Source organism: Eriocheir sinensis, chromosome 29, assembly GCF_024679095.1.
Source record: "Eriocheir sinensis breed Jianghai 21 chromosome 29, ASM2467909v1, whole genome shotgun sequence".
NCBI lineage: Eukaryota > Metazoa > Arthropoda > Malacostraca > Decapoda > Varunidae > Eriocheir > Eriocheir sinensis.
In genome coordinates, this window is record NC_066537.1 from 17,295,338 (window position 1) to 17,310,444 (window position 15,107).

The 15,107-nt window shown below is 45.4% G+C and overlaps 1 protein-coding gene and 1 long non-coding RNA gene across 13 annotated transcripts in view; one reads left to right on the forward strand and one right to left on the reverse strand.

Annotated features, from left to right (window-relative positions):
- LOC127005210 (echinoderm microtubule-associated protein-like 2) overlaps positions 1 to 15,107 on the reverse strand; it is a 137,015-nt gene that overhangs the window by 94,298 nt on the left and 27,610 nt on the right. The gene's annotated exons all lie outside the window — the stretch shown is intronic.
- On the forward strand, positions 1,527 to 3,047 carry LOC127005214 (uncharacterized). 2 transcript variants are annotated; one of them, XR_007758379.1, is made up of 3 exons: positions 1,527 to 1,646; positions 1,790 to 1,937; positions 2,013 to 3,047. It is a non-coding gene; the product is annotated as an uncharacterized LOC127005214 (long non-coding RNA). The 2 variants fall into 2 exon arrangements; XR_007758378.1 differs by having other exon boundaries at positions 1,607 to 1,721.

The following is a 15,107-nucleotide window of genomic DNA, read 5'->3' on the forward strand; positions in this document are numbered from 1 at the left end:
TCCCTCTTCTTCACTCTCCCTCCCTCGGCCAGCCTGCCTCTTTACCTCCTCTGCGCAGGTGTCCGTGTCCTATCAAGCTGCATCTGTCCCTCACTCACTGCTCTCCTTGTATCCTCTTCCTGTGCATTCTCTTAGTCTGTCTTCTATCCCACTCCTCTTTCTCCCTTCTCTCTCTCTTTCTCTGTGTCTCTTTCTACGGTATAATCTCCTTGTCCGCATCCCTTCCACCACTCTCTCCCTACATTAACTTCTTTCCTTGTGTTCTCTTTCTGTGCAATCCCTTACCTTGTCTGTCTTCTATCCCACTCCTCCTCCTTCTCCTTTCCCTCTTTCTCTGCGTCTTTTTCTACGGTATAATCTCCTTGTCCGCATCCCTTCCACCACTCCCTCCCTTCATTAACTTAGTTCCTTCTGTCCTCTTTTTGTATCTCCTATCTCTTATCTTCCTATCCTCCTCCTCTTTTTCTCTCTCTGTGTCTCCGCCTACGTTTATCTCTCTATCTGGCTGCATCGCTTCCACATCTCCCCCTTTCCTCCCTGTCCCTCCCTTCCTACATTCTCTTCTCTTCATCACCGTCTTATCTGTCTGTTCCTACCCACTCCTCCTCCTCTTACCTTCTCTCTCTCTCTCTCTGCGTCTCTTCCTACGTTTATCTCCGTCTGTCTGCATGGCTGTCACCACTCCCCCTTTTCCTCCTGTCCCGCCGTCTGTCAGGCTGTCTACACCTGCCGCCGCGGATGACATATGAGCGGGGGATAGGCCGTGGGTGTCGGGGCGCCGCGGGGTCCTGTGCAGGGGTCCGGGCGGCGTCAAGCAGTGCCAAACAGACCCCACGAAACTATATTAAGGCGGCGCGGAGAAGGTGGACGGGTGTGCATGGCGCTGGGTGAGAAGGTGATGCTGTTTTTTTTGCTTGTAATGGTGGTGGTGATGGTGGTGATAGTAGTAGTAGTAGTAGTAGTAGTAGTAGTAGTATAAGGAATAGAATAAGGAAGAGTAGAAGGGAGGAGAAGAAGGAAGGAATCAGTATGGAGGAAAGAGGAGCAAACACGAGAGAGAAGAAAAGAAAAGTGCAAGGAAAGAACGAATGTGGATGTGGGGAAGAGAAAAGGTGAAGAGAGGAAAAGAAAGACAAAAACAACAAACAGGAGTGCGAAGGGTAAAGACAGAGGTGGAGAAAGGTCAAGAAAGGTAAAATAAAATAACAAAAGGAGAGAGAAAACAGGAGGGAAGGAGGAACAGAAGGGTAAGGTCAAAGATAAAGGTATAGAAAGGAGAAGAAAGGATAAAAACAAAGGCTAAAGAGAAAAGAAAAGGGGTAGAAAGGAAAAGAAAGGTATAGATAACAAAAAGGGGAGAGAAAACAGGAGGGAAGGAGAAACAGCAGGGTAAGGTCAAAGATAAAGGTGAGGAAAGGAGAAGAAAGATCAAAATAACAAACACGAATGAGAGAACAGGAGGGTAAGGTCAAAGATAAAGGTGAGGAAAGGAGAAGAAAGATCAAAATAACAAACACGAATGAGAGAACAGGAGGGTAAGGTCAAAGATAAAAGTGAGGAAAGGAGAAGAAAGGTCAAAATAAACACGAATGAGAGAATAACAGGAGGGTAAGGTCAAAGATAAAAGTGAGGAAAGGAGAAGAAAGGTCAAAATAAACACGAATGAGAGAGTAACAGGAGGGTAAGGTCAAAGATAAAAGTGTAGAAAGGGGAGAAGAAAGGTCAAAATAAACACGAATGAGATGATAACAGGAGGTAAGGTCAAAGATAAAAAAAGGGGAGAAGAAAGGTCAAAATAAACACGAATGAGAGAATAACAGGAGGGTAAGGTCAAAGATAAAAGTGTAGAAAGGGGAGAAGAAAGGTCAAAATAAACACGAATGAGAGAATAACAGGAGGATAAGGTCAAAGATAAAAGTGTAGAAAGGAGAAGAAAGGTCAAAATAAACACGAATGAGAGGAGAACAGGAGGGTAAGGTCAAAGATAAAAGTGAGGAAAGGGGAGAAGAAAGGTCAAAATAAACACGAATGAGAGAATAACAGGAGGGTAAGGTCAAAGATAAAAGTGTAGAAAGGGGAGAAGAAAGGTCAAAATAAACACGAATGAGAGGAGAACAGGAGGGTAAGGTCAAAGATAAGAGTATAGAAAACAGAAGAAAGGTCAAAATATCATCCATGGGTGGGAGAACCGGGTAGGCGTGACGAAAGAAGTGGTTAATTGCCTTATGTGTAAAGCAGAACAGGTGGTCATAGGTGAAAGGGGGCACCGGTGGATAGGCCGACAAAAAGAGGTGGAGTGATACGTGGAACAGATAGGCGAGGGGATGGGTGGAAGGACGGGGGGAGGAGGATGAGAGTAGACGAGTAAAAGAAGTGGAAGAGGGAGAGGCGAGGGAGAAATTAGTTAGAGGATGGAAGAAAAGTTGTAACGGAAAGGTTGATGGAAGGAAAGGTTAAGGAAAGAAACGAAGAGAATAGACAGGCAAAAAAACAAGAAGTGAAATACAGAACAACAGGTGGGAATGAAGATAGACAGAAAGGTGAGAAAGAAAGTGAAAAGAAGAGGTGAAGGAGAAAGTAGTTAGACGATGGAAGAAAAGGCATAAGGAAAAGAAAGATGAAGGAGGAAAAAGATGCAAAAAATAAGTAAGGTTACCATATAAAAAAAACAGATGGAAATAAGGATAGACAGAAAGATGGAGAAGACAGCGTAAGGAAGAAGAGGAGAGGGAGAATGTTAACGATGGAAGAACAGGGATAGAGAAGGTAGATGGAGGAGGATAGAGAAGCAAAAATAAGTAAGGTTAACATATAAAACAGACGGGAATGAAGATGGACAGAAAGGTATGGAAGAAAGCGGAAAGAGGAAGAGGTGACGGAGAAATTAGACGGTGGAAGAACAGGTATAAGGGAAAAATAGATGGAGTAAAAATCATAACTAAAACTCGTAAATAAAACTCTTAATAAAAAATCGTAAACAAAAATCGTAATAAAAAATCGCAAACAAAAATCGCAAAAAAAAATCGCAAACAAAAATCGTAAACAAAAATCATAACTAAAACTCGTAAACAAAACTCTTAATAAAAAATCGTAAACAAAAATCGTAAACAAAAATCGTAATAAAAAATCGCAAACAAAAATCGCAAACAAAAATCGTAATAAAAAATCGTATACAAAACTCGCAAACAATCAAAACGTAAACAAAAAAAAGAGGGGAGAAGGAAAAAGAGGAGGAGGAGGAGGAGGAAAAAGTTGGTAGTGATGCAAGGAAAGGAGAGGAAGGAAAGAAATGAAGAAAGGAAGAGAGAAAAAAAGAGATAGATTCGAAAAAGGTTTGGAAGAGAGACAGGTGGGAGAACGGGAAGACGTGGGGGAGAAGGGGGGGGGGAGGGGGGGCGACAGGTGGAATATAGTGAATGGTGGAATGAGACAGGTATTTAGGGAATGGAGAAAAGGTGAAAGTGGGGAGAGGGACAGCCGAGTACGGGGTGCTGGAGGAGGAAGAGGGGAGGGGTGCTGCGGAGAGGAGGAGGAGGAGGAGGAGGAGGAGGAAGTTGGTGGTAGAAAAACAAGAGAAGGAGGAGGAGGAGGAGGAAATTGGTGGTAGAAAAGTAAGGGAAGGAAAGGAGAAAAAGAAAGAAAGGAAGAGAAAAAAGAGGGGATGAGTAGAAAGAGGAGGAGGAGGAGGAGGAGGAGGAGGAGGAGGAAGAGGAAGTTGCTGGTAAGGATGCAAGAAAAGAAAAAAAGAAGTAAAGAAAGAAAGGAGGAGCGAAAAAGAGGGGAGAAGGAGGAGGAAGAGGAGAAAGAGGAGATAGATAGACAGATAGATAGATAGATGGAGAGACAGAGAAAGAGATAACAAGCAAAGTAATAAAACAACTGAAGGAACAAAGGAAGAAAAAGAAGAAAGAGAAGAAAAATAAGACCTGTGAGAGGGGGAAAAAGAGGGAAACAGCAGACGAAAAACACGAAGAAAAGAAAAGAAAACCTTGATAAATGAAGAATAGAAAGGAAAAAAGAGAAAAAGGGAAAGATGAAGAAAGCTCAGGTAAGAAGGAATAGGAGGAGGAAATAAGGGGAGTAAGGGAGGGTACGGAAAGAGGGAGGGGGGGTAAGAATGGGAGGATAGGGAGAGGAGGGAAGGAGGGGGGGATGGGATGGCGCAAGGATGAGCAAGTCGGTAAAAGCAATACTGAGTTGGCTCACGGCAGCATCAACCTTGGCGAGCCCTCCCGGTGTGTGTGTGTGTGTGTGTGTGAGCGAGAGAGAGAGATGCTCACTCTTCCTGACGGTATTGATTAGAGCTAAAACTCTCTCTCTCTCTCTCTCTCTCTCTCTCGATGGAGCGTAATGGATAAATCTGTTGTTGTTGTTGTTGTTGTTGTTGTTGTTGTTGTTGTTGTTGTTGTTGAGGACGATTTCGGTGATGTATTCTTGTTTTCCATATTATTGTTATTCCTTTTATTTTTTTATTTTTTCCCTAATATTGTCATTACTATTATCATTATTATCAGTAGTAGTAGTGGTAGTAGTAGTAGTAGTGGTAGTAGTAGTAGCAGTAGTGGTAGTAGTAGTAGTGGTAGTAGAAGTAATGGTATCATCATCATCATCATCACTGTTGGTATTGATGTCATTGTTTTCTTCATCATTAATACCTCCCATTGTCTCCACGTCAGTTCCATCATTACGAACACAGCAGGTAATTGAAGTTTATTGTATTGCCGCTTTCTTTAAATAGCCTTGTTGTTGTTGTTGTTGTTCTTGTTGTTGTTGTTGTTGTCGTTTCTCTTTTTTTTTTCATCTTACTTTTTTTTGCCATAGCTGTTATTGTTGTTGTTTTCTCCTATTTCATCACCTTTCTGTTCTTGTTGTTGTTCTAGCTTTTTTTCTTCTTTTTTCTTCATCTTTCTGTTTCTTTGTTACTCCTGTTAATGCTTTTGTCGCTGTTGTTATTGTCGTTGTCCTGAGGCCCTTCAACAGGTGGCGGGGGGGGGGAGGGGGAAGGGCAGGCGGCGAGCGACCTTTGTTACGAGGTGTGTGTGTGTGTGTGTGTGTGTGTGTGCATGAGGGGCTTGTACAGGCGCCGGCAGAAAGAGAACACCAGTACTAGCAGCGTATGTGTGTGTGTGTGTGTGTGTGTGTGTGTGTGTGTGTGTGTGTTTACTCACCGTCACTCACCTCGAACTCGTACTACTCACACCGCAACGCCACGTACCTGTTGAAGAATTAAGGGTTAGTATTACTGCTAGTAGTAGTAGTAGTAGTAGTAGTAGTAGTAGTAGTAGTAGTAGTAGAAGTTGTTGTGTTGGTAGTGTTGGTAATGGTAATAGTAGTAGTAGTAGTAGTAGTAGTAGTAGTAGTAGTAGTAGTAGTAGTAGTAATAGTAGAAGTAGTAGTAGTAGTAGTAGTGGTAGTAGTAGCAGTAGTAGTAGTGGAGGCGGTGGTACCGGTAATGGTGTGGGCGTTACATAACATAATAGTGGTGATGAAAGTGTTGATAATAAAAGTGGTGATGGTGGTGGAGGTGAAGGAAAGGGAGAGGGAAGGAGACGACCAAAGACGGAGAAAAGCGAGGGAGGGAGGGAGGGAGGGGGCGAAGTTCTCTCCCTTTCTCCCTCTTTCTCACGAGACAACGTTCGCCAGCTGGTTCATTGTTTGACGGGGGAGGGGGGGAGGGAAAGAGTGAAGGAGAGAGAGAAGATGGGGAAGAGAGAGTGAAGGAGGGGGAGAAGGAAGGAGATGAAGTGGAGAGGAGGAGAGGAGGAAGAGAAGGAGGGAAGGAAGGAGAGAAGGAAGGAGGAAAAGAAGAAGGGAGAGGAGGAGGGAGAGAAGGAAAGAGTGAAGGAAAGGAGGAAGAAGAAGGGAGGAGGAGGGGAGAAGGAGGGAGATAAAGTGGAGAGGAGGAGAGGAGGAAGAGAAGGAGGGAAGGAAGGAGAGAAGGAAGGAGGGAAAGAAGAAGGGAGAGGAGGAGGGAGAGAAGAAAGAGGAGGGAGGGAAGAAAGAGGAGGAGGGAGGGAAGAAAGAGGAGGAGGGAGGGAAGAAAGAGGAGGAGGGAGGGAAGAAAGAGGAGGGAGGGAAGAAAGAGGAGGAGGGAGGGAAGAAAGAACGAGAGAAGACGAGTGGAATGAAGGATGTGGAGGAAAGTGAAGGGAAACACACACACACACACACACACACACACACACACACACACCACTTATATCATCATCAACGCTCTATCCCCACCACCACCATCACCATCAACATCACCACCACTTTCACCACCACCACCACCACCACCACAATCATTGCATCACCACCTCTACTTAGCATACATACAAAGCTTCCACGTATACGCTCAGGGCTTACAAAGATCTCTCTCTCTCTCTCTCACAATTATTAAACCCACCAACTCCACCACAACATATTCATCCACCTCCACCACCCACCACCTCCACCACGACGCTCCACCCACTGACCTCCACATCCCTCCACTCTCCCCACCCACTTTTGTATCCAGGTAACGACTGGCGAGGTTTCTCCACACCCACCCTTCCACCTATCCACCCACCCGACCACCTGCCCCCCACCTGCCCATCCATACCCACCTGCTCCATCATTCCATAGCACACACACACACACACACACACACACACACACAGGGGGGGGTATCTTGCCTATTAATAAACAGCCTATTTCACCCATGTCCAATTTAGGGAAGGGAGTGAAAGAGTGAAAATGAATGATATGTGTGTGTGTGTGTGTGTGTGTGTGTGTGTGTGTGTGTGTGTGTGTGTGTGTGTGTGTGTGTCAGGAGTAGCATTCCATCCGCGGTTCTACCCCAGAATGCCATCCCTGGAAGCACCCCTCACCTCTCTCTCTCTCTCTCTCTCTCTCTCTCTCTCTCTCTCTCTCTCTCTCTCTCTCTCTCTCTCTCTCTCTCTCTCTCTCCACACTCCACCTCTTTTTCTTCAAGTGCTTGCCACACCCTCCTCATCCACATCCGCTTCCACCTCCCCTCTCCACCTCTTGCCCTACCTCCTTTTCCTCCCACTCCACCACCCTCTTCCCATCACATCCCTCTCCTCTTTCTTGCCTCCACCACCGATCACACTCCACCTTCCCTCTCCACTGCTCTCCACACCCACCTCATCCACCCCCTCCACCACCTATCACACTCCACCTTCCCTCATCCACTTCTCTCGACCACCACCCTCGTCTCACAACCCCTCCCACCCTCTTCCATCTCTCCAACTTCCACTCCTCACCCATCTCACCTCCACATGCATCATCCACCTCATCCACTTCTCTCCACTATCCAGACACTTCTCATCACTCTTTTCTCTCAACCCCATCCACCCTATACAATACCTCACCTCTTTCATCTCTCCACCTTCCACTTGCCTCCACTTCCAGCATCCACTTCATCCACTACTCTCCACTATCCACACACAATCTTTCCATCACCCTCTTCTCATAATCCATTCCACCCTTTTCAATACCCCACCTCTTCCACCTTCCATCACTCCACCTTCCTTCTCCACTTGCATCGTCCACCTCATCCACTCCTCTCCATTCTTTAGTTCCTTCTCTCCACCTCACTTTTCCAACTACCTCTTCCTCCCTTCCTCCACCATCTTCCCAACCCAGCCTCTTCCCGCCCTCCACATTCTTCCACCACTTTCTCCACCCCCCTAAAACAGTCACCACCACCACCACCACCATTTCCCACCACCACCTCCACCACCTTCGCCCTTCCTGCCTTCCACCATTCTTTCCTTCGCCTCCACTTCCATCTTCCACCTTCCCATATGTTCTGGTCTCCCTTCTCCTCCTCCTCCTTCTCGATTCTTCAACCACCTCCCACCCACCCACCCACATACTCCACCCCCTCCCCCTCCCCCCTTCCCCCACCCGAAGAGAAACACTTTCACCCCAGACGTCCCCATGTGATCACCCCTTTCTCTCTCTCTCTCTCTCTCTCTCTCTCTCTCTCTCTCTCTCTCTCTCTCTCTCTCTCTCTCTCTCTCTCTCTCTCTCATTCATTTGTTTTTGTCCTCCTCCTCCTCCTCCTCCTCCTCCTCCTCCTCCTCCTCCAAAACCTTTTCATCCTCTACTAATATCACAACGACGTACTACATTTTAAACACACACACACACACACACACACACACACACACACACTCACACCCAATATTCCTCAAGGTGGGACGGATAGGATAATGGGGATGGCGCGCGCTCGCGAGCCCGTGTGTGTGTGTGTGTGTGTGTGTGTGTGTTAAGGCAAAACGTGCTAGCTGACACGTTGCAGAAGGAAAAGGATGAGTAGATAAAAGAAGAAGAAAAGAAAAAGAAAAAGAACAAGAAGAGGAAGGAGGAGGAGGAGGAAGAGGAGGAGGAGAAGTAACGACGTAATTTCTTAGAGATCCCGGATGGGGCTTCAGAGGAACACACACACACACACACACACACATGTCAGTATTTGTACGCAAGACGTCTCGTACCCAGCACCCAATCTGGCACAAACACACGCACATACACAAACGTCCACGGACACGCACATAGACACGTATATGTACACACTGGACCTTCGGGCATATCAACTTACGTACACATGACATTCCGTACATGAGAGAGTATCTGGTTACACACACACACACACACACACACACACACACACACACACACACACACACGTTCGCGCTATATTTTTGGTGTGTGTGTGTGTGTGTGTGTGTGTGTGTGTCGTCCGTTTTTTTCTTTCAGCTAATGGAGGGATGGATGGTGAGGCGGAGGTGGAGGGGAGGTGAAGGTGGAGGAAAAACCATTAGAGAGGGTGGAGTGCATTGTCGAGATCCTCCACTTCCCAATTTTTCCTCCATCTCTCCTTCCCTCCAGCATCCTCCTTCCCTCCAGCATCTTCTCGCCATCTCTCCTTCCCTCCAGCATCTTCCTTCCATCTCTCCTTCCCTCCAGCATCCTCCTTCCATTTCTCCTTCCCCCCAGCATCTTCTCGCCATCTCTCCTTCCCTCCAGCATCCTCCTTCCATTTCTCCTTCCCTCCGGCATCTTCTCGCCATCTCTCCTTCCCTCCAGCATCCTCCTTCCATTTCTCCTTCCCTCCAGCATCTTCTCGCCATCTCTCCTTCCCTCCATTTCTCCTTCCCTCCAGCATCTTCCTTCCATATCTCCTTCCTTCCAGCATCCTCCCTTCATCTCTCCTTTTCTCCTCTTCCCCCTCCACCTCTCCTTCCCTCCACCATCCTTCCATTTCATTCTTCTTTTCCCCGATCCTCACTTTCGTCTATTCACTCTCCTCCCTTCCGTACCTTCCTCTCTCTCTCTCTCTCTCTCTCTCTCTCTCTCTCTCTCTCTCTCTCTCTCTCTCTCTCTCTCTCTCTCTCTCTCTCTCTCTCTCTCTCTCTCAAGATAAGGGAGGAGGGCGTGGCGTGACGTCAAGGGAGAGTAGTTCAGAGAGAGAGAGAGAGAGAGAGAGAGAGATGCCTGCTTGAACACCTGGAGGCACACATTTGTACACTTTACTGTTACTTTTCTTGTGCTTTGTTTCGTTATTACTTTATGCTTTGATGCTACTACTACTACTACTACTACTACTACTACTACTACTACTACTACTACTACTACTACTACTACTACTACTACTACTACTACTACTACTACTACTACTACTACTACTACTACTACTACTACTACTACAACTGCTACTTCTACGACTACTACTACTACTACTACTACTACTACTACTACTACTATTACTACTTTGTACAATCACTTTTATTAGTACCATTATTACTATTACAAAATTATCATCACCATCAAAATAATCATCATCATAATCGTCAAAATAATAAAAATAATAATGATAATAACAATAATAATAATAATTTGATATCTTTCGCGTGCTTATCGGTGACTTCACACACACACACACACACACGAGTGCGCGCGCAACTTCCGGTTTCCAACAACAACAAAAAAGAAAAAAATACTGAATTGTGACGCGAGCAGCTCCCATTGGCTAACAGGAGAGAGAGAGAGAGAGAGAGAGAGAGAGAGAGAGAGACATATTGATGGAGGGAAAATATGAATGGAGGAACTTCTGTATCTTATCGTTACTTCATCCGCGGTACGTCTATCACCTTCCCTTCACCTCCTTTTCTCCTCATCATTTCTTTCTTCTTTCGTTCCTTCATCCCTTCGCCCCTTATCCCCCTTCCTGTCCTTCGCTCAGTCCCTTCACCAGCAACGTTACCAGATTATCGTACTCGGAACATCATATTCACCGGTTTCTACCCCCATAACTACTGCCAAGAAACAGAAACAATTGACCATTTTGACGTTAACTCTATACCAAGCTAGTTATTGCGGTGGAGGGGACTGTTTTGGGGTTGGAATTCGGCAAACATAAAAGGTGGAGTACGATAATCTGGCTCCGTTGTTCACCAGTCTTCTCCTTCTGTCTCTTCCTGGTCTCGTATTCTGCAACATGTCGGGGCGCACACACACACACACACACACACACACACACACTTAGCAAGGCTTTCGTAGAGGTTGTGTCAGTACTTCCTTGGGTAACTTTAAGAGCCTAGTAATAGTCTGACAAAGCACTGTATGAAAAATAGCACTCGTGGGAACCAATTTAATCTCTGTGGTACATGGAGATATTTGTTTGGAGAACCGAAAGCGCCTGCGAGGTTGTGTCAGTATTTCCTTGGGTAACTTTATGAGCCTAGTGATAGTCTGACAAAACACTGTATGAAAAATAGCACTCGTGGGAACCAATTTAATCTCTGTGGTACATGGAGATATTTGTTTGGAGAACCGAAAGCGCCTGCGAGGTTGTGTCAGTATTTCCTTGGGTAACTTTATGAGCCTAGTGATGGTCTGACAAAGCACTGTATGAAAAATAGCACTCGTGGGAACCAATTTAATCTCTTCTGTGGCCCATGGAGATATTTGTTTGGAGAACCGAAAGCGCCTGCGAGGTTGTGTCAGTATTTCCTTGGGTAACTTTATGAGCCTAGTGATAGTCTGACAAAGCACTGTGAGTATGAAAAATAGCACTCGTGGGAACCAATTTAATCTCTGTAGCCCATGGAGATATTTCTTTGGAGAACCGAAAGCGCCTGCGAACTGGACACCGTGACTTGGCTCCCCTGGCGTCACCTCGGCGATGACATTGTATTAGAAGCGAGAAAAAATGATCGAAGAATGCATTTTCCAACAATTGCTTCACGTGAGAAATCTGTTACGATAAAAACTGAACTGAATGTCTGACCTAAATGAACACACGAATGATTTGACTTGACTCGTGCAGCGTAAACTGTCTCTTTTTTTTCTTACATCTTAATACAAAACTACTTACGAGATAACACACACACACACACACACACACACACACACACACACACACACACGAGGACATAGTAAAGAGTTGAGGAAGGGAAGATGCTCAAGAGACATAAAGAAATATAGCTTAACACAAAGAAATATAGAGGTTTGGAACAGATTAAGTGAAGAAATAGTATCGGCGAAGAGTGTGCAAAGTTTCAAGGAAAAGTTGGATAATTATAGATACGGAGACGGGACCACACCAGCGTAAGCCCAGGCCCTGTAAAATTACAACTAGGTAAATACACACACACACACACACACACACACACACACACACACACACACACACATACCTAACATAACAGGGTGATTTCAAGCCTTATCTTGTACTATTCCCCTTAAGCTGATAAAGAGTCTCTCTCTCTCTCTCTCTCTCTCTCTCTCTCTCTCTCTCTCTCTCTCTCTCTCTCTCTCTCTCTCTCTCTCTCTCCGATAAGGAAATACTGGCCATGTTTCAACCAGGCCTCAGGAAATTCCCAATATCATGACTCAAGAACATCATACCGTAACTAACCGCATTCATATTCCTTTGTGATTATTATTATTATTACTACTACTACTACTACTACTACTACTACTACTACTACTACTACTACTACTACTACTACTACTACTACTACTACTACTACTACTACTACTACTACTACTACTACTACTACTGCTCCACCACCACCATTAGTATTGACCTTGTATTTTGGAATTTAGGGCACAGCTTTCATTGAGCAATAACACCACCTGCTACGCCACCCGAGAGACCAGTCAGTCTGTCAGTCCGTCAGTCAGTTAGTAAGTCAGTCAGTTCGTCAATCAATCAGTCAGAAAGTAATAAGTAAGTATGTATGTATGTATGTCATTCATTTATTCATTCATTCATTCAGTCAGTCAGTCAGTCAGTCAATCAGTCAGTCCGTCAGTGAGCCAGTCCGTCCGTCATTCATTCATTCATTCAGTCAGTCAGCTAGTCAGTCAGTCAGTCAGTCCGTCCGTCACTAAGTCATTCATTCAGTCAATCAGTCAGTCAGCCAGCCCGTCAGTCAGTCAGTCCGTCAGTCAGTCAGTCCGTCAGAGCAGATCTCCTCATTCCTATCATGTCCCGGGGGTGGCTAAGAGGAGGTCACGGCCAGAGTGGTGAAGTTCCTAATAACGTGCTCTCCTCTAGTAACGCGGCCAGAGTGGTGAGGGTCTTAATAACGTGTTCTCCAGTAACGCGAGAGTGGTGAAGCTCTTAATAACGTGTTCTCCAGTAACGCGAGAGTGGTAAGGCTCTTAATAACGTGTTCTCCAGTAACGCGAGAGTGGTGAGGCTCTTAATAACGTGTTCTCCAGTAACGCGAGAGTGGTGAGGCTCTTAATAACGTGTTCTCCAGTAACGCGAGAGTGGTGAGGCTCTTAATAACGTGTTCTCCAGTAACGCGAGAGTGGTGAGGCTCTTAATAACGTGTTCTCCAGTAACGCGAGAGTGGTGAGGCTCTTAATAACGTGTTCTCCAGTAACGCGAGAGTGGTAAGGCTCTTAATAACGCGTTCTCCAGTAACGCGAGAGTGGTGAAGCTCTCAATAACGTGTTTTCCAGTAACGCGAGAGTGGTGAGGCTCTTAATAACGTGTTCTCCAGTAACGCGAGAGTGGTGAGGCTCTTAATAACGTGTTCTCCAGTAACGCGAGAGTGGTGAGGCTCTTAATAGCGTGTTCTCCTCTAGTAACGCGAGAGAGAACCACAGTGGTGGATTTGCCTTCTGATTCCACTGTCAATATTCTTCTGTGTATTCATTTTCTACCTTCTTTTGTAGTTTCTTTCTTGGACCATCAACCTCATCCTTTTCACCCATTCCTGTATAGTTCACTGCAGGCCAAGGAACTTTCCCAACGTCCCCCACTTGTCTGGTGTTGGAGTGCTCCATCCTGCTCCGGCAAAGGCTCTTATTTCCTCTCTCCACCTTGTCCTCTGCGCTTTGCCTGCTCTGACTTCTCTTAGAGTTCCTGGGACGCCGCTCTGTTGCTTTCGTTGTCCATCTGTTATCGGTTCTACACATGATATAACCTGTACAACACATTTCTTATTCTTAGAGTCATTAAAACGGCTTCAATCTTTGTCTGTTCTCCGGTGTTAGAGGCATTTCGTCTCTCCAAGTCATACGCATCATTTTCCCTCCATTCCTCTTTTTGCGCTTCTCAGGTTTCTCTCTAAATATTTTGTGATTTTCTGAACCGTATGTCAGGAGTGGCAGACACACTGGCTGTTTTCCTTTCTCTTCAGGGTGAGAGCCTGGGATACTGTTCACGAGGTGATTCAGTTGATGACGCAGCTGACGGTGGCTGGTGCCCCGGGGTTGATTCCCCATCCCCCGAATGTTTTGCAAGGTTCCTTAGCCCACACAGCCCAGCGCCTGATACTAGGGGCGTTACTATAGAGCGTAAAGCTGGCGGAGAAAGGAGCTCGAAACTCTACCAGCATCTTATTTCCTTCATTCTTTTCACTGGTAAACTCTAGAACAGCCTTCCTCTGTCTGTATTTCCTCCTGCCCACGACGTGACCTCCTTCAAGGCACCTCTCCTTACGAAACTGATCTTTCTTCCGACCACCCTTTCATCTGCTTTTGCGTGACCAGTGATTAGCGGGCTTTTTTAGTTGCTGGGTTTTTTTCTTTGTTCATTGCCCTTGATGTTCCCTTATCCATAAAAAAAAAAAAAAATCGCATGCTAATGCCCTGCTCCCTGGCGGCGCCGCGCCCATCCCTGCGCCTTTCCGCTGTCATGAGGAGGCCACGCACGGCTTGGCACGGTGTACATTTGCAGGTGTCGTGTGCTTGAGTTACTCACATAACAGGTGAAACAAACTAAAATGTAATAAATGTCGGCCACTAATATCTAACGATTTTGATTTGTGCTAAAGTTTTATTGAGAACTTCCTGCGCTGGAGGAAAATATTTAGTTCTCCGGAATCTGTGGCAACTGTTGCTGTAGATGGAAGTGGACAGGATCAAGTTGATCAAGTTCTTGTTTTGCTTTTGCCAATTTGCAGCACAAATATTTGCACACACACACACACACACACACACACACACACACACACAGACACACACACACACACACACACACACACACACACACACACACACACACACACACACACACACAAGAAAATATAAATAAAAAAGGTCGTTTGCGGCGTTTCACTTGTGAGTTTACAGTAAGGTTGAAGGTGACCCCAAACGTTTCGCCGCCGATGAAAGTTTGTGACTGACTCGGCGATAAGGAAGACGATGAGACGACGCGAGGGACGGCTCCTGTTAGTTAGTTAGTTGTTGTTGTTGTTGGTAGTGGTGGTGTTGGTTTTGTTGTTGTTGTTGTTGTTGTTGTTGTTGTCTTTTTTCTTCCTTTTCTACCAATCTCTCTCTCTTCCCCTTCATAGTTATTATTTTCATCTCCTTTCTTCTTTTTTTCTTCTCTTTCTTTCTTTCTCGGACACGACCATCACCATCTTCATCTATTTCTTCTTCTTCTCCTTCTTCTTTTTCTTCTTCTTATCATTATTATTATTATTATTATTATTATTATTATTATTATTATTATTATTATTATCATCATTATTATCACTACTATTACTATTACCTCCACTTCAAGTCTGCACCCAACACCACCAGGAGGATCCAATTCCAACCGCAGACGATTTCTTTCTCTTTAATGTTCCGATCTCTTCCCGTCTTCACTTCCC